Below are 20,985 nucleotides of genomic sequence, written 5' to 3' on the forward strand. Positions count from 1 at the left end.
AAAGACACAGAACCAAAGCAGCATGCAAGAACAATTACTAAATGTCGTTAATTAGGTTGTGTGAAGATGGTCTCCCTCTCCTATTCCTTTGAAGCATGAAAGCCCAGAGGGAGCCTTTATTAAAGCCAACAAAGAAATCTCAAAGGAAAAAATTCCTTTCTTTAATGTGGTCACATGCATCATCTCCCGCCTGGTGTGACCTGCCATGTGAACGTGATTACCGGCTGTGTCACATCGGGGCACAGGAGCACGACACCCGAGCTGCGGTGCAGAGAAGGCTGCCCTGACAGCAGCCACTTGGATCCTCTTGCTGCCGAAGCTGAAAATGCAGCACCTCAAGGTCGCTTTTGATGGCTTATGTATTTTTTGTTGAACTACTTTTGATATAACACATTCTCTCTCAGAAACAGACTCTGATAAAAGCAAACTTCAGCACCCAGGGCAGCAGCTGGATTTCCATCCTGGATTTTCCTAATAGAGCAGTGGACCTTGCAACTTTATTCACCAGACAGATTTTTTTGGCTGCTAACAGTGGAGTCCAATAGCTGGAATGATCATGGTGCTGCCTGCTCAGGAAAGCCCACTGCACTGAAGATACCACCTTACTTTTGTCAAAAGAGAGGTGGGAGACCTTGAGCGTCAGCTCAGTTACACAGCAGGTGGCTGCAATACTCCCCTCCTGCTCAGATTCTGCTCCATAGGGACAGGCAGGGTGTGTATGAGCTCTGAGCTGTACAGTCAGTACACAGGGGTTGGGCACAGGTGTGTTTTCTGCTGTTGTGGGTGTTGGGGATGGGGATCCAATGTGGCACTGTACTTTCATTGTAGGAAAGCAGGCAATGTTGCAGGGCCTCTGAGCAGTGCACGACTATCTTTGCCCTTTTCTGAGCTGCTCAGTGGGCTGCTAAGAGCAGATGCTTGCTGCACTGTAGCTTGTCCTGCTTTGGTAATCATGGAAATAAAACAGGGTAGATCCTGCGTAATGGATCCAGAGTAAAGACCCTGCACATGAGCATTATAGGAACATCATTGGTGGTTGCTGTCAGAAATGTGGAACGTAAGATGCTCTGTGCTTGTCTTGCTCTGTGCCGTTCCTTTGGTTTGGTCTGACCGTGTTGTTTCTACAGCATTTTCAAAAACACTGGGACTATTTTTTCCCCCTTCTTTATTTAGAAATGGGGCAACCTCCTCACTGAGTGCTTATATAGATGATATTACAAACCACATCCCACTAAACACTGCAACAATAGGCTGGAAGTTTGGATTTTTCCAAACAAAATTTTCCTTTCCTTTCTTTTCTCAAAAAAAGCAGCCATATGGAAACAAAGCAATTTCCAAAGAGAAACATCCAGCCTCTCTCTTCTAGCTTTGCACATTCCACTACTCTTCTGTCTTTACTGCTGGGCTGACTGGCCACATCTGAAAGGATGTGAAGATGCCAGCAACTGAGTGGGTATCTGCAAGCAATGCTGGTGACAAGGAGATTTCGTTAGCAGGGTCCTCTCCCACAGCCTATTTTGCCTGTTGTTGGGCAATGGCACATGAGCCTCCCCTCTGGTCCAGCCAGAGCCCCACAGGAGCACATTGTGAGTAGACAATGCAATTAGCTGGGTTGCACAATACGCTGCTTGGAGTGACCTTTCCAGTGAAAATAATTAAAGGAGACCACGTCTGTTGTTGATAATTGGCTTCATTAGTTCTGAGGTTAATTTCAGGGATGTGCTTGGGAAGAAACAGAGGAGGCTCAGGGATGGCTGCCCACTTAATTGCTTGTGAAATAATAAAGTCTGTCAGCTTTTTTTTATCGTTGACAAATAGACCATGGGTACAGTGCATGTGTGGGAGTATCAGGGGACTAATGGGACTTGTGTGCACTATGCACAAGTACCACCTTCTGTCACTGGAGCTGTCCCATTTTCCCCAGAACCCTGCCACGGGGCTTTTCCCCTCCCCACTGGGACCTTTGGAAGTTCTATCAAATCCACATAGGCTTTGGCTTTCACTTCCTGACGCAGAGCTGACTCTCAAACCCTCTGCTTGGTTCTATCCTGGCACCTAATGTACCAACCAGCACCATGATGTGTGGCTTGGCTGGGTGTGGAACCATGCCTGGGAGACGCACAGCTCAAGTCCCTTCCCTCTCCTTTTCCTGCAGTTCTCACATTAAGAATTCATTGTCTTGTTGGACAAGAAGGGTAGAGAGGAGCTGGGAGAGCAGAAACATGAACCCAAGCACAGATCTTGCTCCTCTTCTAACACCCATGGGTGGCCATGGGCAGCTCACAAGCAGCCCAGAGGCATGCAGCAGCTGAAAGATTCTGTGATTTGCATTTGACTGTAATATTTGTATGGCTCATCTTTCTGCTATAGAAGAAAAAAAGAGATGAGAGTGTCACAGACGGGCGCTTCAACCATGTTTTGTTGAGAACAATATCAGAGGGGAGAAAGAGGTCTTGGATTTTTCAGCAATGTCAAGCTTAAAGAAAACAAGAGAGGAGCACTTGAGAATGCATCCCCACAGGGAGCAACCGAGCAGGAAAGAGGTGATCAGGTCAAAGGAAAAGCATGCAAGCAGTCTAGAGAGAGAATCTTCTTGGCTGCCAGTTTGTTTAACGTGCAGGAAGGAGATCAGCAAGTCCTGTGCCTCTACAACTAGCTAATACACAGTTCCCATCTTTCCAGATGGTAATACAAGGAGAGGGCTTGCAGAAGTCACGTCTGTATTTCCTGTTTCTATTTCAGCCTAAGGAAATACTATAGGTTGTAACCTAATGAAATGATCAAAGCGTTTTTGTTTGCTTGGCTGCCCTGTCCCTGAGTGCAGTTTCCTGGGAAATCTCACTGCAGTGCTGCATATGCAGCAGATAGGTGGGAAGTGCTTGGAGCCCAGGACATGCATGAGAGAAAAACCTGCCCTCTAGTTCCCAATGAACCAAAGCTCAGGCATGGAGTCAGAGAGGCTCTGTAGGATAGGATTCATAAATACAGCATCTGATAAAGAAGATTTCTGAAGCTGCCATCAGGACCTGAATGTAAATGTGCCAGTGTGCCAGTCCATCCCAGAGGGCACTGGGCATTTTATGTTCTTGAGGTTTTGGGAAAATCTTACTCCAAACTAATTTGTTCAGGAGCTGTTGTAGCTTCCCTTAATTCCATGAGTTAAAATGGTCTCTTGGTACTTCTCCATGGCCTATCCTCCTCCAGCAGAAAACGCTGCCACGGAGTGAAGGAGAACCATGAGTTCTGGGAGGTAGAAACACACTTTAAGAGCACATTAGGTCATCTCTTCAAATTTCTTAATTGTGTTTGGAGTCCATCACTGCAGCCTTTATTAGCGATTGCAGTTAATTGTAAGTGATGTATTTCTCTGTCCCTTTTGACATATGCATTTCATATGAGAATGTTAATTCAGTTTGGTTCTCAATTGGATGTTCTTCCCCTTGTTAAATGTTTTATTCAAATTCAGCATGCACAAGAGCTGTAAATCCATTTAACTTCCATAGGGAATTTTAAGAAGTGACGGTGATTTCCATGAGCTGGGTGTCCCGTGGTCAACAGTTGCAGCTCATGCCATCTCTGTAGCTATTCAAGAAAGATCCCAAAGCTATAAAAAACAGTTTGTTTTTATTCCAAGCTGTAAGGTCTGTTTTTCTTCCCCAAAAGGTCTCAGTTAAGGCACACACTCCTGGGTTCAAAAACTGGTCCTGGTTTTTGCAACTGTGTTCCCAGTAAACATTTTCTCAGCACTTCAGATGATTTGTACCCCAAGGTTTGTCTCCTTATGGTTATTTTCTGCAGTTTGAAGGGTGGGTTGCTGGTGAGCTCACAAGTCATTGTTTCTGCTTCATGAATCAAAGCCTTAAAGCCAGAGCCGAAGGACCAACAAAAAATGTTAATGAGTAACAGGCTTCTAGGAAAGATCTTTGGACAAAAAAGTGCTTGGTCAAAATTAAGGAGGTTTTGTGTTACTTCTGGACATTTTCACAAATACCTTCAGTGCTTTTTAATGATCATCTCAGATTGGGAAGAGGCAGAAAGGTATGACAGCGCTGTTATTCATGATGCGTTTAATGAATATTGTCCTGGAATTCTAGAAATTCAGGGAATTTCTGCTAGAATTCGTGTAAATACTGGTTCACTTACAATAAGTTTATGCAGACATTTTCCCTAAATCACACACTCATTTACTTGCTTCCCAAGAATCACATATTTAGCTTTGTAACTTCTCTGCAAGGATATGGCCTTGAATCAACACTTAACTTCAGGCTACTGATACTTCTGTACCTGGAAAATATCTGTCAGCTCCTTCCCAGCAAATACAGAACTAGGCTGTTCTGAAAATACAGTTATGCTTGGCCATTTCTCCCTGTGCTGTCTTTAGTGTGAGCACAGTGCTTCCCACTGCTTCATCCACGCCATTTATGTGTTTCCATAGTGCCAAATAAGGCACAGGGACTCCTGCAGATTACCCAGGATTCTGGGACAAACAGAAGCGGTTCTTCCCAGCCCCACAGCGTTGGCACATCCCATTGCTAACAAGGCAATTTGCCTTGTTGTGTGTCGATTTTCTTATCTGAGCAGAAGCAAGAGACAAGATGAAGTACAGAAACAATCTAACGAGACAACCTGTTTGAGCCTTGAACCAAGATTTAATTTGCATTCATGTTCAGATCAGACCTCTCTTGTTCCCCATTAGCTCAGCCCACATTTGCCATGTAAGACCAGTGAATGGAGAGCTCTCACACAGAGCGGGGCTGGCGCACACTGCAGCTGAGCTCACCTTTGTTACGGGGCTGTTACTGGGCCACGGCCTTGGAGAACCACCACAGGCAGATGCTGGCTGGGAGGAAGCATCTGGCAGCCAGAGGCAGAGCTTGCTGTGCTGTGCTCGGAGGGGCCCAGCCTGCTCAAGGGCTGCGTAGCAAACAATAACAAAACCAAGCAAAAGCAATTTCTGGCAAACGCGGCTAATTAGCCCATCATTCTTCGGTTCCGTAGAGACTATCTAACAGAGATGTCTTCAAAGTCCAGTGATTAAAACCTTTGTGTAAATATTATTTTAATCTTCTTTAAAATTACTTGCTCAAATGTCAGGAATGACATTAGTGTGAGAGCAGCTTTTCTTTCGGTTACATTTCCTCATTTTTCTTCTTTCTCTCTCATAGCTTTTGTAACGCCACCTCTGCAGGCCATATTTTAGTGCCATTCAGCGCTGTTAGATACTCACCACTTGTGCTGTGGAGGTTTCTCATTTTTTACATTGCCTTGAATGCTACTTTCTTTTCTAAGCTCTGAGCTGGCAGGTCGTGAAGCCTTGTCACGACTCCAGAGCTCTGCACACCTTCCTCGCCCGATCTGACAGGCATGGCTGAGTGGTTAGCAGCCGGCCCTGGGGGTCAGGGCAGCTTGACCTGTGTCTTGGTCTTACCCGTAGTCACCATGTGACCCCGCATGAGTCATGCTCTGAGAAATGCAACTGCAAACAGCAGTAATGAGAAATTCTTAATCTTCAGATTGGCTTTGCTCAAAGGAGGACTCCCAGTGCTGCTGCTCTCCATGAGACCTCCTGCATCTTGTTCCTTGGACCCATGCTGATGCCACTGATGCCCTGCTAAAGACAGTAGGAAATATTCAGGGTTGACAAGAGATTCCCCAAACTGACCCTCAGCATTGACTCAAACCCCCCCCCCCTCCAAGGCAGCCACAGATGGTGGCACAGGCCACCCCCAGCATCTCTTCCCATCATGTCATGAGCAAATTGATGCCAAGGGCCTTCCCCCCAGAATTTCACTTTCCTTCAGATTCACAGAGTAAAATCCTTGTCAGGGCAAGTGGCATGCAAGCACCACAATGGTAACAGGAGGTCATTTCAGGAAGAACCTGGAATTTTAAAGTGTGTTACAGAAGGAGCAGATGAAGCAATGAACATAAAAGGTGCATAGAGTCAGACATCTCTTAAAATGCATGGAAATTATCTTCATTCCACAAAATGTCTGCTTTTGCAGGATGGCCCACGGTTATTGGCAGCTTAGCAGAAGCAGAGTCACACACTCTTCTATCCTGTGCCTGCAGTAGAGATATGAACAAACTGTATGTGTTTTGATTCTGTCCTTCTACCATAGCTCATTGCCACATACTGATGCACAGCGGCATTTATATAAAGTAATTTAAGTTTAACTAATTTCTAGTTAAAGTGAAAGCTCTGTTGCAGTCTGACTTGCTTTTCCCCAGCACTGCAAAGTTCTGCTTTCTGCAGCTCCGCTGTATCTCTGCATCTCCGCACATACAAGCTGTGATTAAGGCTGAAAGGAGATGAGGAAGAGTGATGTGAGGGAATGATGGAGGGAATGCTGTCTTTCCAGCTGTGGTTCATGTCCTGAAGCCAAAGGAAGAAGCAAATGGGGAGCAGCTGCAGGAGGCCATGTTGGTGATGGAGCCCTGTGAAGGACCAGAGGGGGCTGTACAGAGAACCCTGGAAGAAATTATCCCACCAGTGAGCTTCAGCAGTGCTTCAGCAGCTGGCTTTTCTCCCATATTGCAGTGATGGCTTTGTTTAATCTGGTGACTTGAAAAGAAATACAGGAGACAAGGGGAAGCTGAGGAGATAACTTGGTTTCTACTGGCTGGTGGGTCTGAAAATAGAAGATAAAGTGCAAGGACTGTTTTGTCTCTGCCTTCATGTTATTTCCTTACTGCACCTCCCAGTGCTTCTTGCCTTGGGAAGCTGGGTCATTTATCTTCATCTCTCCCCACTCACTGTGTTTCTGGGGGGAGGAGGAACATGGCCCTGTGCAAACAGGGCACGGCGGTCAGTCGCTGTGCCAAAAGCACCTGTCCCTTTCCCCTCAATTGGAAAACCCCAGCACCACTGATGAGCTGTTGGAGTCTTTCCCTGGGTGGTCCAGTCCTTCCCTTCCATCTCACCCTAATCCTCAGTTCTCTCCTCTGTGGTAGGAGATTCAGTTCCATCCTTCTCTTTTCTGACTCAGTCCAGTTCTGTCACTTTCACTGTATGATTTATTCTCATCCCTGCTTGGCTCCAGCAGCTCCAGTCTTCCTAATGTGCCCACCCCCTTTCCTAGTTGTTCTCCCATGGTTTTTGCCCTGAACCTTGATTTCTCCCTTTATCCGTCGGCACCACAGGCATGGTGCAGTCCTTGTAGATGGTGCAGTGCAGGGGCTGCCTTCGATGCTGTTCCATATACCAAAGCAGACATTTTTAGCTGGAAACACCAGTGGAATCCCACTGCAGGACAGTGACAACATCCTGCCCCTCAGCACGTTGCATCTCACCACTTAGCCAGCAGCATGCGAGCCCCTGACATGCTGCAGACGTGGATGGATGTTTGCCCATTGGTTGCAGCATGGGTGTCCCAGAGGCTGTTAATAGGGGACAGAGCTGGGAGGTCAAGCTGGGAGGCAGTTGAGGTAAACCAGCGCCACACTGAAGGATGTGGCTTTCCTCTGGAAATGAGAAAAAAGCTCTCCCTACATACAAACCAAATTTTAGGGCACATTAGGAGTAAATAACACTTGGATGGAATGAGCTGGGGAAGCAAAGCCAGCATGATTAGCTGGTAAATGGTTGGAGGGAATTAGTTAATTGAGGCTTTGATTCTGTCCTTTGAGAAGAAAACAAATGAGAAAATGTCTTATTAGAGGAGATGAGTTGTCTTAATCTTTGGCTTGCCATTCCTGTTCTCTCTGTTGGATGCCTTTTATCTGAAGTGATTTGGGTATGGCTAAGTGTTACCAGACAGACACTGTGTTAGACTTGGCCTGACAGTGTCTAATGGCATCTCAGGACATCTGAGAATTACCCAGTAAAATTACACCAGTGGAGAGAAGCCTTTATATGTGATACAGCCTGGTGCATGGATGCATTGCTTACTCCAGAGTATGAGTGAGGCTATGGGTCTCTTCTGATTGTAAATTTACTGAGGTGGATTTGCTGGTAGGCATATTCTGACTTAAATCACAGTATCTGCTGAAGGCAGAATGCGTCTTTTTCATACACTCATATACTTAAATAGGCAGCAATTCTGTGGTTTTGCTCACAGTAGCCAAGTAGCTCTGCCTCATCAATAAAGGACACCCCAAAAGGTTCCGTTTGGGGGAAGGAACCAGCTGGTCCCTCCACCCTTTGTCCACCAGCTGTGCTGGGGGTGGACATGGAGAGTCCATTGCTGAGATGAGTGTCGTACGGTGCCTCATGACCCATAGAGCTGTGCTCAGCAGAGTGTCTCATCTGCTCTGAATTATAAACCAAGTTGTTTCTAATCCCATGGTTTTAGCCAAACTCACCACGGCTCAAATTTTTACCCGAGGAAAAACATAAAACATAAAAGTCATAACTACAGAAGCCATATTCAGATGGATGGAGGCCAACCTCAGGGTGTTCTTAATCGGGTTGTACCAAGGAAAATCCCAGGGCAGGAATTTTCTTGGTCCCTATCTACTTGTCCACAAGCATTCCAAGATGCCAGCTCAGAACAGAGCTGAGGAGTCTCAACCCTGCTGTTATTCCAAAGCATGGTAGATGGAGGCTGAGAAGCAAGGTGTGAGAGGCAATTATAAACCCCCAGCTTGGAGGCCAGTCGTGACTTTTATGATCTCATTTCCTCATCCATATACAAATGTTTGGCCAAAGCCCAATCTCTGCAAACTAGCTTTGTTCACTGCTGGTTTTAATTAGCAGGAACAGTCCAGTGCTATGTTCCCAATATGCGAATGACAAAGTATCAGTCTCAGTCTCTGGCAGTTTTCTCTTCTTCACCCTGTCAGAGGGCCTCTTCTGAGCCCCAAACCAGCCCCTTGATCTCTGCTTCCAGGAAACCTTTATAAAATTCATACCAGATTCTTGAGCAAGAACCAAATGTTTCAGCCAAAGCGTTTTCCTTTTTCTTTTCTCTGTTCTTTTCTTTTCTTTTCTTTTCTTTTCTTTTCTTTTCTTTTCTTTTCTTTTCTTTTCTTTTCTTTTCTTTTCTTTTCTTTTCTTTTCTTTTCTTCTCTTTTCTTTTCTTCTCTTTTCTTTCCTTCTCTTTTCTTTCCTTCTCTTTCCTTCTCTTTTCTTTTCTCTGCCATGATGCCTAATGGGGCTGAGCACATGCTGGTTTGCTTTGCAGGTGCCCACCTCACATGCTGTGGTCAGTAAGTGAAGGAAGCTATAAAAATGTCCCGCAGTGCAGGACACGGTGCAAGTGCAACGCTCTAGCAGCCCTTTTTTGCACTTTCTTGCTGTTGTGATGTATGCCAGCATCACCATGCATCGCCCTGACCCAGAACCCTGCCTGAGCACCCACCGGCAAAGGCTCTTCAGCTCCTGAAATAGGCTTTCTCCAGGCCTTAGTTAACTTCCTGATTAATGCAGCAGCATTAATTATTCATCAAACCACCAATAAGGCAATTAAATTTCTCTCCCTTTGAAGGTAGCTCTACTTATTTCTGTAGTGAGGGAAAAGGAGGAGGCTGAAGAAATGACTACAGGTGTGCAGAGAGACTCCGCTGCTGCTCTTGTACTGCGCCTGAAAAGCCTGTCTTTTATGGAGGTGTCAATAACAATCTCACTCACTTTTAAGAAAAACAAGTGCCTTTAACCATTTAAACCCACTTAAACACAGGGCTTTTGTGCTTTCATTAAAGACATTAAGCAGAGAGAAAAGGTCCCGGCTGCCCATCAGCCTCCCGCTGGGCAGGGGTCAGCAGGGGCCAGCACGGGTCATGAGTGCTGTGCCACCCTCCTGACCCCAGCCCGTGACAAACCCGTGCATGAAGCCCAGGCTGGAAGCTGCAGCCAGGGCTCAGCCCCCACTGCAGGGAGCACCATGTGATGGACCCACCTCTGGGTGATGCCCTGCCCCATCTCATGTGCCACATCCCAGAACAGTTGCAGTGGCATTTGCCTGGCTCTTGAAGCACTGGTTGCACCGGCTTTGTCCCTTTACATGCTGGGGCAGCTTTGTGCAGCCCACCGGGGTCACAGGGATGTGGGATGCAGGAGAGCAGGAACTTGGGTGCTGCCATTCAGCCCCCAACCCCAGTAATGAACCTTCTGGGCACCAGCTCTGAGCAGCCCAGCACTGAACCACTCCTGTTGGTGCTCATGAACCACTAAGGAGATTATGTGTCATGTAAAACAGATGTGTAATATGTCAGAAAACAAAGCCATTTCCCTTTGAAATACATGAACACAGTATCTGCACTTGTCTACCAGTACCATCTCACAGTAGTTGATGCCCAGGGATGCAGTGGAGATTATCGTACGTACATTCCATGCCAAACATCAGCATGACAGGGCTATAGCAAACGCCATTCCCACTGTCCCCAGAGAATTCTGCAGGTGCAGGAAAGGTGCTGCTGCAGTTAAAGCAGACGTGCCCTCCTGGAGCACCTGCTAGAGGCTGCAGCATCCTGAGAGCCACACCACTGGCAGCCACAGCTGCAGGGCTCTCCATGGAGTTGATAATGGTTGTTTGGAAACCAGAAGGCACCACAAAGAGCCACAAAACCAGAGAAAACTGTTGTCAGGGGATGAGAGACCCATCTAGTCAGACCAAGAAAGGTGAGATACTATTTGAATTTTGTGCCTGAGCACTTTCATGGGGAAGAAGCCTCAGCTACACCCAGTCTCTTTCATGTGGGAGGGGATACAGAGCCAGAATCTTAGGCTGCAACATGAAGCCAAGGAAGTTCAGCACAGCCCATGGTTTTGGCATTGGGTCTGGTGAGCCTTGGGGCAAACTGCCCCCAGCAGAGGCTTCTTTGTCTCAGATGTTGTAATAGTCTCTTTTTCAGAATAGGCTTTAATCAACACAAGCCATTAATCTTAATTCTGGGGTAATTAAACTTAATACAGGGTAACTGTGTGAAAATGAGTGGGCTGGGATGTACAGGAAGTCAGATGGGGTAATTCTCCCTGGCCGGACAGTATGCAAACCAGCACTGTATCCTGATGCAAGCCCAAGGTTTGCTGTTCAGCACTGGAAGAAAGCGTGGCTTGCCCTAATAAGCAAGTCTGAAGCGACTGAAGAGGGCAGACTGTGCTGCAGGTGTTACCCTTGTGAACAGCAGTTTAATGGTAAGGAAATTAGGAAACAGACGAGTTTAGGATCTGTTTCCTTACTAAGTATGAATAAGTATGAATCACCTTTCTACCATCAGCATCTGAATTCAGATTTGTATTAATTTCCATCAGCCAAGAGTTTGGCAGTGAGGGGCTTTAATGTGACCTTTTCCAATGCAATTCAAGTGCCTCTACTGTTTGTGATAACTGCAGCGGCAACACAGACCTCATCTGTATTACCCTTCCCCTCGCTCTGATCAAATCCTTCATTCATACTTCTACCATGCTCGGGTTTCTTGCCCAGCTCAGCTCTGAGTAAGTAGCTGTATGATAACAAAACAGTGCTGTCTTTGTTCTCGAGAAGCAGAGAAATGAGGATGTATAATCTTGAAAGGAGGAAGCTCACAATGAGAAGAAAGCCGCGCACACGCACTGTTGTGCTCAGGCACCAGCTGGATTGAATTTAGCATTGCTGTTCAGGGAAAGAGCAAAGAAAACAAATTCATTATTTTGTTTTACCTCCTCCTAAATGACCCAAAGCCAATCAGAGCTGATGGTGTTTCTGTGGAGTTCCGGTTAAACTGATGACATTCATCTGCTTTTGTGCTTTTACCTTATTGGCTGTGTTTGGCTCTTCTGTTACCTCTTTGCATTTGTGCTCTCTGTCCACTCTTCCTGCCACGATTGAGTTCTTCCTTTTGGGCAGCGTCAGCTCTTGGATCACTGTTCCATCAGCAAACCATCCCCAGAGCTGTGCTTCCTCAAGGGAACCTTCTGTACTTCCTACATCACGTGGGCCCACCCATACAGCCCAGTCGAGCAACGTGCTACAAGGAAGCCTCCATAGTGGGATGGGATGGGGCGCCAGATCTCTTCTCTGGCTCTCAGATTCTCTTTCATTGGTGGCCGCCTCATGATGGATGAAGCCACCTTCTTCAGGGTCTTCAGGGTCCTTTGGTCCTCCTTGCTGCAACAAGGTGATTCCCTGTGCATTCCCATCAGTGCAGTTGTGACACTGGAATTCATTACAACTGTTACGACTGCAGGAAATAAACAGCAGGAGCCGATGGGCTTCCTGGGAACAGAAATCCTGTCTCTCTCTCTCTCTCTGAACATCCTCAATAATTACAATCACATGAGGAAACACAGGAAGGAAGTTTAAAAATGCCAAAGGCTTGGGGCAGAACTGCCTTAGCACAGGAGTGAGCCCTTTCTGGTAGGTGGCTGCAGCATGGTGGGCCTGCTGCAGCTGGAAGGGACCCCCTGGTGCCCCTCTCTTCAGGAGCTGCTGTGTGAAGGTTTCCTCACTGCCCCCCCAGAGCACTTGATCTGCAGTTCCTCTTGTTCTGCACAGAAATGCCTTGACCACAACAAAAACGATGTGCTTTAATGTGGTATTTGCATGACGGGAATACTACAGGAGGCTGTGGGGAAGTGATGGCTAATCTAAGGCATTAGGTACTGCTCACAACCCCAAGCCTTTTACCCAAGCTACATGAGTACCTCGTACCAGAGGGGCTGTAGGTTTGCTGTCTGTTCTCCAGCAAATGCCCTTGTTTCTATTTAGAATATCTCTTCCCCAGAGTTGATGCATGGAAATTATTCTTGTCTCATGGAGTAGCCTGGCATGTTGATGAGAAGGAACAGCTCTGGATCATCAGCAGTGCAATGAGTTCCATTCAGGAGAGTTCTGCAAAGGCTGGTGCAGTGTTTGCACTGTTGGAATGAGGTGGTGACTTATAATGGGGGAAAAGATATTGCAAATAGTTCTAGGAGGTCTCACATGGGCTGTGAGGGTTTCTGCTTGTTGAGGAAGAAGGTGCTGGATCCAAGGTATAGGATGCACTTTGGGCAAGTGTCTGTACACGACAAGATCCAGCTGCTCTGAGTGGGCTGCTGAGAGGACAGGTAATTACAGCTGGTGAAGAAGGGATTTTTCCAGCCAGTTTTGAATTTTTCTTGGAAGGAATATTAGAATTTGATATGTAAAAATGTGGTAAAATTTGTATTTTATACAGCAATTTTGAGATTTATTCAGGGAATAAAAGGAAAAAAGAAGAAGAAAAAAAAAACAACACCAAAACCTAAAACCAATGTTATTTTTTTATTTCCTATGAAAGGACCAAATATTCCATGGGTAAGGAACCAGTTTTCCAAAAACTTCCATTAAAACTGGTAGCAATTTGCTGACTTAGGGAGGTGACATGTGGCGTCTCCCACAAGGACTAAGATCTATGGTAACATCTTATATTTACCTGACAGTGTCTCATACCATGTTTGCTCCCTGAGAAAATAGCACATTGCCCTAAAAAGCCCCCTGAAATGTGCTCCAGCTACCACTCAGCCACAGACACACACATGGTACTTGAAATTGCCAATGCAAATGAGTGTTGGCTTAAAAAGTTCCTTGTCTGTAGTGATAAATAGAAACAGACAGCTCCAAAACATGCAAAGATGCACAATCATCCTGACAGGGGGTAGTTAATCAGGCATTACAAACCCAGGACAGAGTCCAGGCAGGGATTAAAGTTGTTTCTTAGTAAAGCGACTGAGCTCACATGTGAGTGCTGATAATACCCCTTTTTGACCTGGAACTGAAGTCAGAAAAGCAATGTTTTCCTGTTACTCCATGAATATACCACTATTTGGTAAACATCACTATTATTTCTTTAATAATGTGGAAGCTGTGGTCTGGGATCTGGAGCCGCCAACCAGAACAGGAGTAAAATGAGAAGACACACAGTCTGCCCTGATCCAGCCCATTGCTCCCCCAAGTAGGGACAGAAACCAGGGCTGACCATTGCTTCTGACGGCACATGGCTTGTCAGGGCTTGATGCCAAAACCCCACCGTGTTATCAGTGCCAGGACAGCGCTTTTGCTACTTCATCTTAACCAGTTCTAACAGCAATAAGGCGCGTGGGTTTAAGCTCGAGCAGTCTGTTTGGGTTTGACACCCGGATTGTGCCACCTTTATACCCCGGCAGTGATCTGGTTGTTGACCTCTGGGCTAAAGCTCGATCCCACAAAGGCCGTACCTCCACCCTATGTTTTGTGTGGGCCCCCTCACATCACACGGAGGTAGCTATTGCATGGCACAGCAAAGGGCTAGGCAGGCCAGAAGGAGCAAAACCACCTTGCAAGTGACGGTGGTGAATACAGATCAGTGCGATCATCTGCCTCATGCTTCATAGCGGAGCTGTACAGATGTGAGAGCCTGGGATTAACAGGAGCCCGAGCTCCTCACTGAAGGGATTTAAGGGTAGGTTTGAGCTGTGATCAATCTGCAGAGGCTCAAGCACAGGGCAGCTGCCCTTGTGCCCAGTGGCCGCTTTCCTGCTCTGAATGCCAGCTGCTTTCCCTTCCCACCAGGATGCCTCTGCTCAGCCCTGGCAAGGCCTCCCCTGCCCAGCCAAGCTGGTGCTCACCATGGTTTGTTGGATCCTTGTGGGCTGATTACTCAAGTAGAACTGTTAAGAGCAATGGGATGGCTGCCAGGTCTGCAGGAAGCATTGCCAGGATTATATCTCCAGCTTCACTTGGTCACCATCACACCTTGGACTTGTTGGTCCTTCCCCGCACACAGCAGGATGATCTTGTTCCCAAGCTCTGTCAAGCAGATCTGGTGGGAAGGGGTAAGTTCTTTCTGTAGCGAATTTCAACAGTCTTGTAGCTTGGTTTTTGTACTGTGCTGAGAGCATGATAGCAGGTCAGTCAATTGGCTTTGATATTGGAGACCTTCCTGTCCTGCAATCCATGCCTTTTGGCTGTGATCTGCTATATTTCCATGGCAGTCTGTGTGAGCACAGGTGTTTGAATGATCTTGGCCAGTCAGTTGCTCTGTGACACTTCAAGAAATGGAGAAATACAGCAAGTCTACTCCTTACCTCCAAGGACTCTTAGGCAGCAATGATGGCTGGCTGGAGAGAGCCAGTGCAGGGCCTCCTGCTTCCTAATTTTGTAACTGACCTAAACTCCAGTTATTTCACTGCTTATTCAGCACAGGAAGGCGATATATAGGGATATTTCTTGATTTTCAGGGTGACAGTCTTTTCTCTATCCTTGCATTATGCTAAGAAGATAAAAGCTGGAAGCAATATTTGCAGATGGACAGACCAATAAATCAAGGAAGGTAAATATGTTTGCCAGGAAACCACCTTACTGCTTATACATGGCAAACAGACCTGTGAAATTAAAGGGTGGAGGCTTGTGCAGACAGATGAAGAGGCTGCTGGGCAAAATCAGAGGGATAAACAGAAGTTCAGGCAGTGTCTGACAGCCTGTTTCTCCTTGTGCTGATGGACTACAGTATCTGCTCCTTGTTAATAAGTGCTCTTTATTGTCATCAGAGGTTCAAGCCAGCCAGAAGGTGTGTGCTGAAAGCTGACCAGCTGCAAACATGGCCATTCTCCAAAAAGAAATCGCTGCCTTCTCCTTCAAGAGTTAAACATGGATCAGCGCAGTCCCTATTTTTAGCAGCCCCGACATTCACTAGCAGCCTGTTTTGACTGTAACTTTTTGCAATAATTTTTCTGTCACTGGAGAAAAGTGAAATTCCTGTGCTGACCCAAAGCCTGCAGGACATTTGCAGTGCGTCCTGCTTTGCTCGCTGCCTTTTCCAACATTTCTGTCTGGTTGAGATAGAGCCTGTTAAAACCTTTCCAAAATTTCCAAAAAATTAAAACTCCTTGGAAGCTTGGCCTTGATTGTCTTTGAAGAAAGGGGGCTATAGGTGCAGGCAGTGAGCCATGCCAGCACTGAACAACATAGCAATGCTTGGAGCAGTTTGCCCTCTGATGGCCAGTTGGAGCTTGCTGCTCCTGCCCTCGTGCTGAGACAGGAAAATCGGATGGCTCCAGTGCACAGTTTAGTGCATTGTGCTCCTCACTTGTCTTGTTATTCCATTTCAAGGATTATCTTTGGGTCTTGCCAGAGCACAGCTCTCTCATGGAGTGTGGGATGCTCTGCCACATTGTGCTTCCTTTTGGTTTCTTGGGAATATTGTGGGCCTGTTCTGTATTTCACAAGTCTGGTCACTTGGTTGTGGTCTGTTGAGATTTTTGCCCGAGTTACAAAAGACCTTGAGCTGCTATACCTCACTGTGTGCACCAGGCAAGCATCTGCATGCTGAAGCACGGTTAGACACAAACATCTACTGCTGTGCTCCTGCTGCAAAATGGCTCCTCCATTCTGGAACCAGGTCCCACTCAGATCCCATGCTGTTGGTCTGGCCACTCCCAATGATCACCTTTCATCAGGGACAAGTAGGAACTGGTTTTGGATGGGTAATATCACTATTCCTTCTGGAAGATGAAAAGGGATTAAGAGAGAAATGCAAGAACAGTAGAAAATAATCTTGTTTTTGGCAACAGTTTTCATGGTAAAACAAATGAGAAAGTACAAACTCCTGTCTTCCTCAGTCCTTTTTTTGAAGGACTTTGATTTCCTTTGCCTTAAAGTTTAAGATATTCAGATAGAAGAGGCCCCATATTCAGTGCCATCCCAGTAACAACCATCTGTGAAGCTCATACTGCTTCTCCCCTTCTTCCATCTTTTGCAAAACTGTTCTGCTGCTTTTCTCTTTCAATTTTCTGGTATTTATCCCCCCGATATCTGCAGCAGACTTCTAGACATGATGTGCACCACAGCAATCCTCCCTGCACAACCTGGAACATACAGTGTCCCCAGCACGGCTCTCAGGAAGACAAACCTCGAAAATCTGGGCCCTGTTAACTCGCCATTAACACCAGCAATTTCCGGAGATGATTTTCTTCGTTTTTGAAGGGCCGGTATTTACTGTGCTTTGTCTGTTGTGGCAAACATGGAAAGCCAGATGATTCTGCTGACAGCATGTCCATTGAAGTCTCTGGTTCGTGGGAGGTTGCGATCATTTCCTCTTTACCAGATAAAAGAAATGCCGGGTAGGAGAAGCAAGACCATGGCTGGGTGGACATTTTGAATATCTTATTTAATTTACTAGATAATAATCACATTTATGTAACATCTTTTTTCAATTTTCTCATTATCACAAACCGAAATGATAACTTACTTATTTAATGCCCTTCTGCACCATTTCACAGTGAGACATACAGGAAGGAAAGTCATGTAGGGGAGCAGCCTAATACAAATGAACCTGCACCAAAGAAGCAACAGGTTATTCAGGAATGCTGTTAATAGGAAGCCACAGAAACATAAATAATTCCACAGGTCCTCCACTGTTGTCCATTCAGTGAAATCCATTACAGTCATTACAGTCGTATTGCTGGCATTCAAGAGCTGGGTCTCCCACACCCTGTGCTCCCATACTGCTGGAGCTGCAGTGGTTACATAAGATGCCAAAGTTTTTTCCTCAAAGACATCAAGAAATCTGTGCTGACTGTCAAAAGACTGAAAAGTTGTCTACTTTACCAAGAGAATTGAAATAAATGATGAATGAGAAGGGGGCTACAGAAAAGCCGGAGAGGGATGCTTTGTAAGGGTAGGTAGCAACAGGACAAGGGGAAATGGTTTTAAACTGGAAGAGGATTGGTTTAGGTGAGATATTGAGAAGAAATTCTTTACTGTGGGGGTGATGAGACACTGGAACTGGTTGTCCAACGAGGTTGTGGGTGCCCCCTCCCTGGCAGCACTCAAGGCCAGGCTGGATGGGGCTGTGAGCAACCTGGGCTAGAGGGGGGTGTCCCTGCCTACAGCAGGGGGGTTGCACTTTTGCACTTTTATAGGATATATAGGATATATACAGCTTTTTATAGGATATATACAGATGCTTTTCCTGTAGCAGTTTATGAAACATTCTTTAAATACTGCATTAAGTAGCAGCATCAGAGCTGTGTTTCAAAAGCCCTTTATGATGGGCTTTTAAGTCATGTCTTTAGATCCTAGTCATTTTATGCTAACTGCTGACAAGTTATAATTGCCCAATAAACCACTCAGAATAATCTTCATGCAGATAATAACTATTTGAGAAGTCACCAAGAGTGACATATGAAAAGCAAAGGCATCCGCCTTTGGGATTTGGCCACTTCAAGTGTTGCTTTGCTTCTAAACAGCTGGTACAAATTCAGTGTGTCAAAGATTGATTATTAACCCCTGACTCACTGTGATAAGTTGCAGTGTTACCTTCTGAGTGAGTTGCCCAATTCTTGATGACTGTTGTTAGCAGCCAAGTGCCACATTCACATGGGACCCTCTGGTGAATCCATGCCTGTGAGCGCTTGGCTGCTCACTCCATTTCCACTGTCAGGCATAAGAAGTACTGACTATAGATTTGGTGATGTAGAGGGGTGGCCTCGGTGCATTGCTCAAGGACAGTGTGGCTGGTCACACACAGAGGTACCGCTGCTGCCTCTGGAATCTGCCTGGCTGTGCACGCTTCCAGCAAGGGAAGCTCTGGGAGCAATCACTGGTCAGACCACCTAGTGAAAGAATAAATCCCCAAATGCATCAGCCCTGCAGTCGCACATCTGCTGTCCAGTGGCCACTTAGGGAAATTCTACAGAGCGAGCTTGTTCCAAGCACCCTCAGTCATATTAGTTTTTTGGAGGAAACCCAGGAAAAGTCATATTGGAAAGCTGAAAGCTATTGTGTCAGGATAGAAGTTAAGTGACTTGGTATGTGCCCTTAGGCACCAGCTCTCCCAACTTCATGAAAAATAATATAATCTGATTCTCTCATTTTGTGCCACTGCAGACCCAATGTGGTGCTTCCTACAAAAGGACTCTGACACTTCACAACTGCTGTAGCATTTCCATTTGTTTTTGTGTATAGGACAAAAAGGGAAATGAGCATGAAAACAGTGAAAATGCAAAGTACATTATTGGCTTGCTTCTCTTAGAAGTCCAGTAAACTACCAGACACTAGATTTTTCTAGCTTTTCACCCTGTTATTAGGTAACTCACAGTATCAATCATGTTTAAAGAGGAAAAAATGGCATTCGTCCTGTCTACCAGTTAAGTCATCATGGTTACAGTTTTCAGGGCAGCTTAGTGCTGCCACCAGTGCCTCTAGGCATCTTCTCTGCCCCCTGCTTATCCCTGCGGCTGCCTGGTACCAGCAGGTACCTGATGGCCCTTGGGCTGTGTCCTTAGGGAAGAGGCTCCCACTGGAGAGGAAAAGTGTTGATATCTTGTCTCAAGTCATGCAAGGAGACACTGAAGAATAAGGGTGGAGTCTGTGTGGGATGTGAGCTGTGCTTCAAGTGTAAGACGCAGGTAATCCAGTCTTAAAGACAGTGCAACAAAAGGAGAGGAGAGGAGAGGAGAGGAGAGGAGAGGAGAGGAAAGGAGAGGAAAGGAGAGGAAAGGAGAGGAGAGGAGAGGAGAGGAGAGGGAGAGGAGAGGAAGAGGAGGAGGAGAGGAGAGGAGAGAAGAGGAGAGGAGAGGAGAGGAGAGGAGAGGAGAGGAGAGGAGAGGAAAGGGAAAGGAAAGGGAAAATTGCAAGGACATAAATGCTTCATGGAAAAAAAAATACACATTTTCAGATTGCCAAGTTTGATAAGGTCTTAGATACTTATCTTTCCCTTCCCCAGCGATGAGTTGGAGATAACTAATAAGCTGGTAAGACTGAGTATAACAGATCCAAAAATAAGCCTCAGAGAGATTCACCACAACCCATATCCGACAGGTCTTGTCACTTGGATGCATTTGCAAAATGCTGGTTTGTCTTTCCCCTTGACAGATGCTTTGATGACCTAATCATCTCATTTCCATGAACTGCACATCTGTAAAAACAAATGGGGATGAGACTTGAACAAGTGACTAAGCTCTGCTCTTGTTTGCAGTGTTTCATTACGATTGTTTGAGCAGATCTGGTATTGCAGTCTGACAGGTGACATGCACACACGCTGTGTCACGCACATGGTTTCCCTGAGGTTTTCCTCGTCAAGGAGGCCATGATGGGCTTTTTTCTTGTGCTGCCGGTGGTCTCATGTGCCCCAACAAGCAGCAGCCATGAGTCTGCAGGCACCTGCATGCTGCTCTGCCTCTGGAAACAGCGGGGATTCAGAGCTTCCCAGCACTGACAGATGCTTTACTCCATTTACTCCATTCAACTTCTATGATTTTCCTCTTTCACTTTGGGATCCTCAGTTTCTTTTTTTGTTTCATTTTTACCTGGATGAAGTAAACCCTATCAGCTAGGAACAACAGAAAGACCACTTTGCTACACAGTTACTTACATCGAGAAAGTTGGCGTATTCTCTCTATGGGATTTTATGGGGTAGGGATGTGTTGGCAGAAGAGCAGTGACAACTGTGAGTGCAGGGAGGGATCGTGCAGCTCCTGAGAAGGGCAGGAGCTTTAAGTACTGTTTGGGTTGTAAATCCTCAGCAGTTTGTTTCCTTTTTTCATCTCAAACTTCAGTCAGGAGAATGACAGTCTCCCCTCTGTGACTAGAACACTCATTTTGAAGGATGGTTTTTGCACTGAAATTGAAATCACGTTTTGCATCTCTGTTCCTGCTAAAGCTGGGGCAAGGTGTTTTTTCCTGCAGTGCCAGCAGAAGAGCAAAGCCCAGCTTCAACCCTCTGGGCTCCACTGGTTTGTCCCTTGGGACCATATTTTGTTAACTGCCAAACCTCTTTGTGTTCCTCTGGGAAATATGAAGGGAACTCAAAAGCCTGTGTGTGTTTGCTGAGCATGGATGCAATGTATTCAGTTATAGAGATCTACTACCACTGGTGCAGGGAAACTGTGGGCCACAGTTACTGCCAAGGAAGGGTTAAAGCACAGCTATTCGCCTCGTCCATTTCCGTACTAAGAGCCTTCAGATCTTGGCACCTATCAAAATAGATGCTGAAGCCAAAAACTAACAAAGGTGGAAATGATCGCTGCGGGGCAGACTGCCGCTTCCTGTAATTGGATCTCATCCCAAACAGATAGGACTCCACTTGCAGCCCTGAGTCTGTGCTGGACATGTTTCAGGGAGC

At 46.1% G+C, this 20,985-nt stretch overlaps 1 long non-coding RNA gene across 1 annotated transcript; it reads left to right on the forward strand.

Moving 5' to 3' along the window:
- Nucleotides 1-13,950: 13,950 nt before the first annotated feature.
- On the forward strand, nt 13,951-15,759 carry LOC107319534. The gene is made up of 2 exons (XR_001557842.2): nt 13,951-14,695; nt 15,410-15,759. It is a non-coding gene; the product is annotated as an uncharacterized LOC107319534 (long non-coding RNA).
- Nucleotides 15,760-20,985: the final 5,226 nt, after the last annotated feature.

This window comes from Coturnix japonica, chromosome 12 (genome assembly GCF_001577835.2).
Source record: "Coturnix japonica isolate 7356 chromosome 12, Coturnix japonica 2.1, whole genome shotgun sequence".
Classification (NCBI taxonomy): Eukaryota; Metazoa; Chordata; class Aves; order Galliformes; family Phasianidae; genus Coturnix; species Coturnix japonica.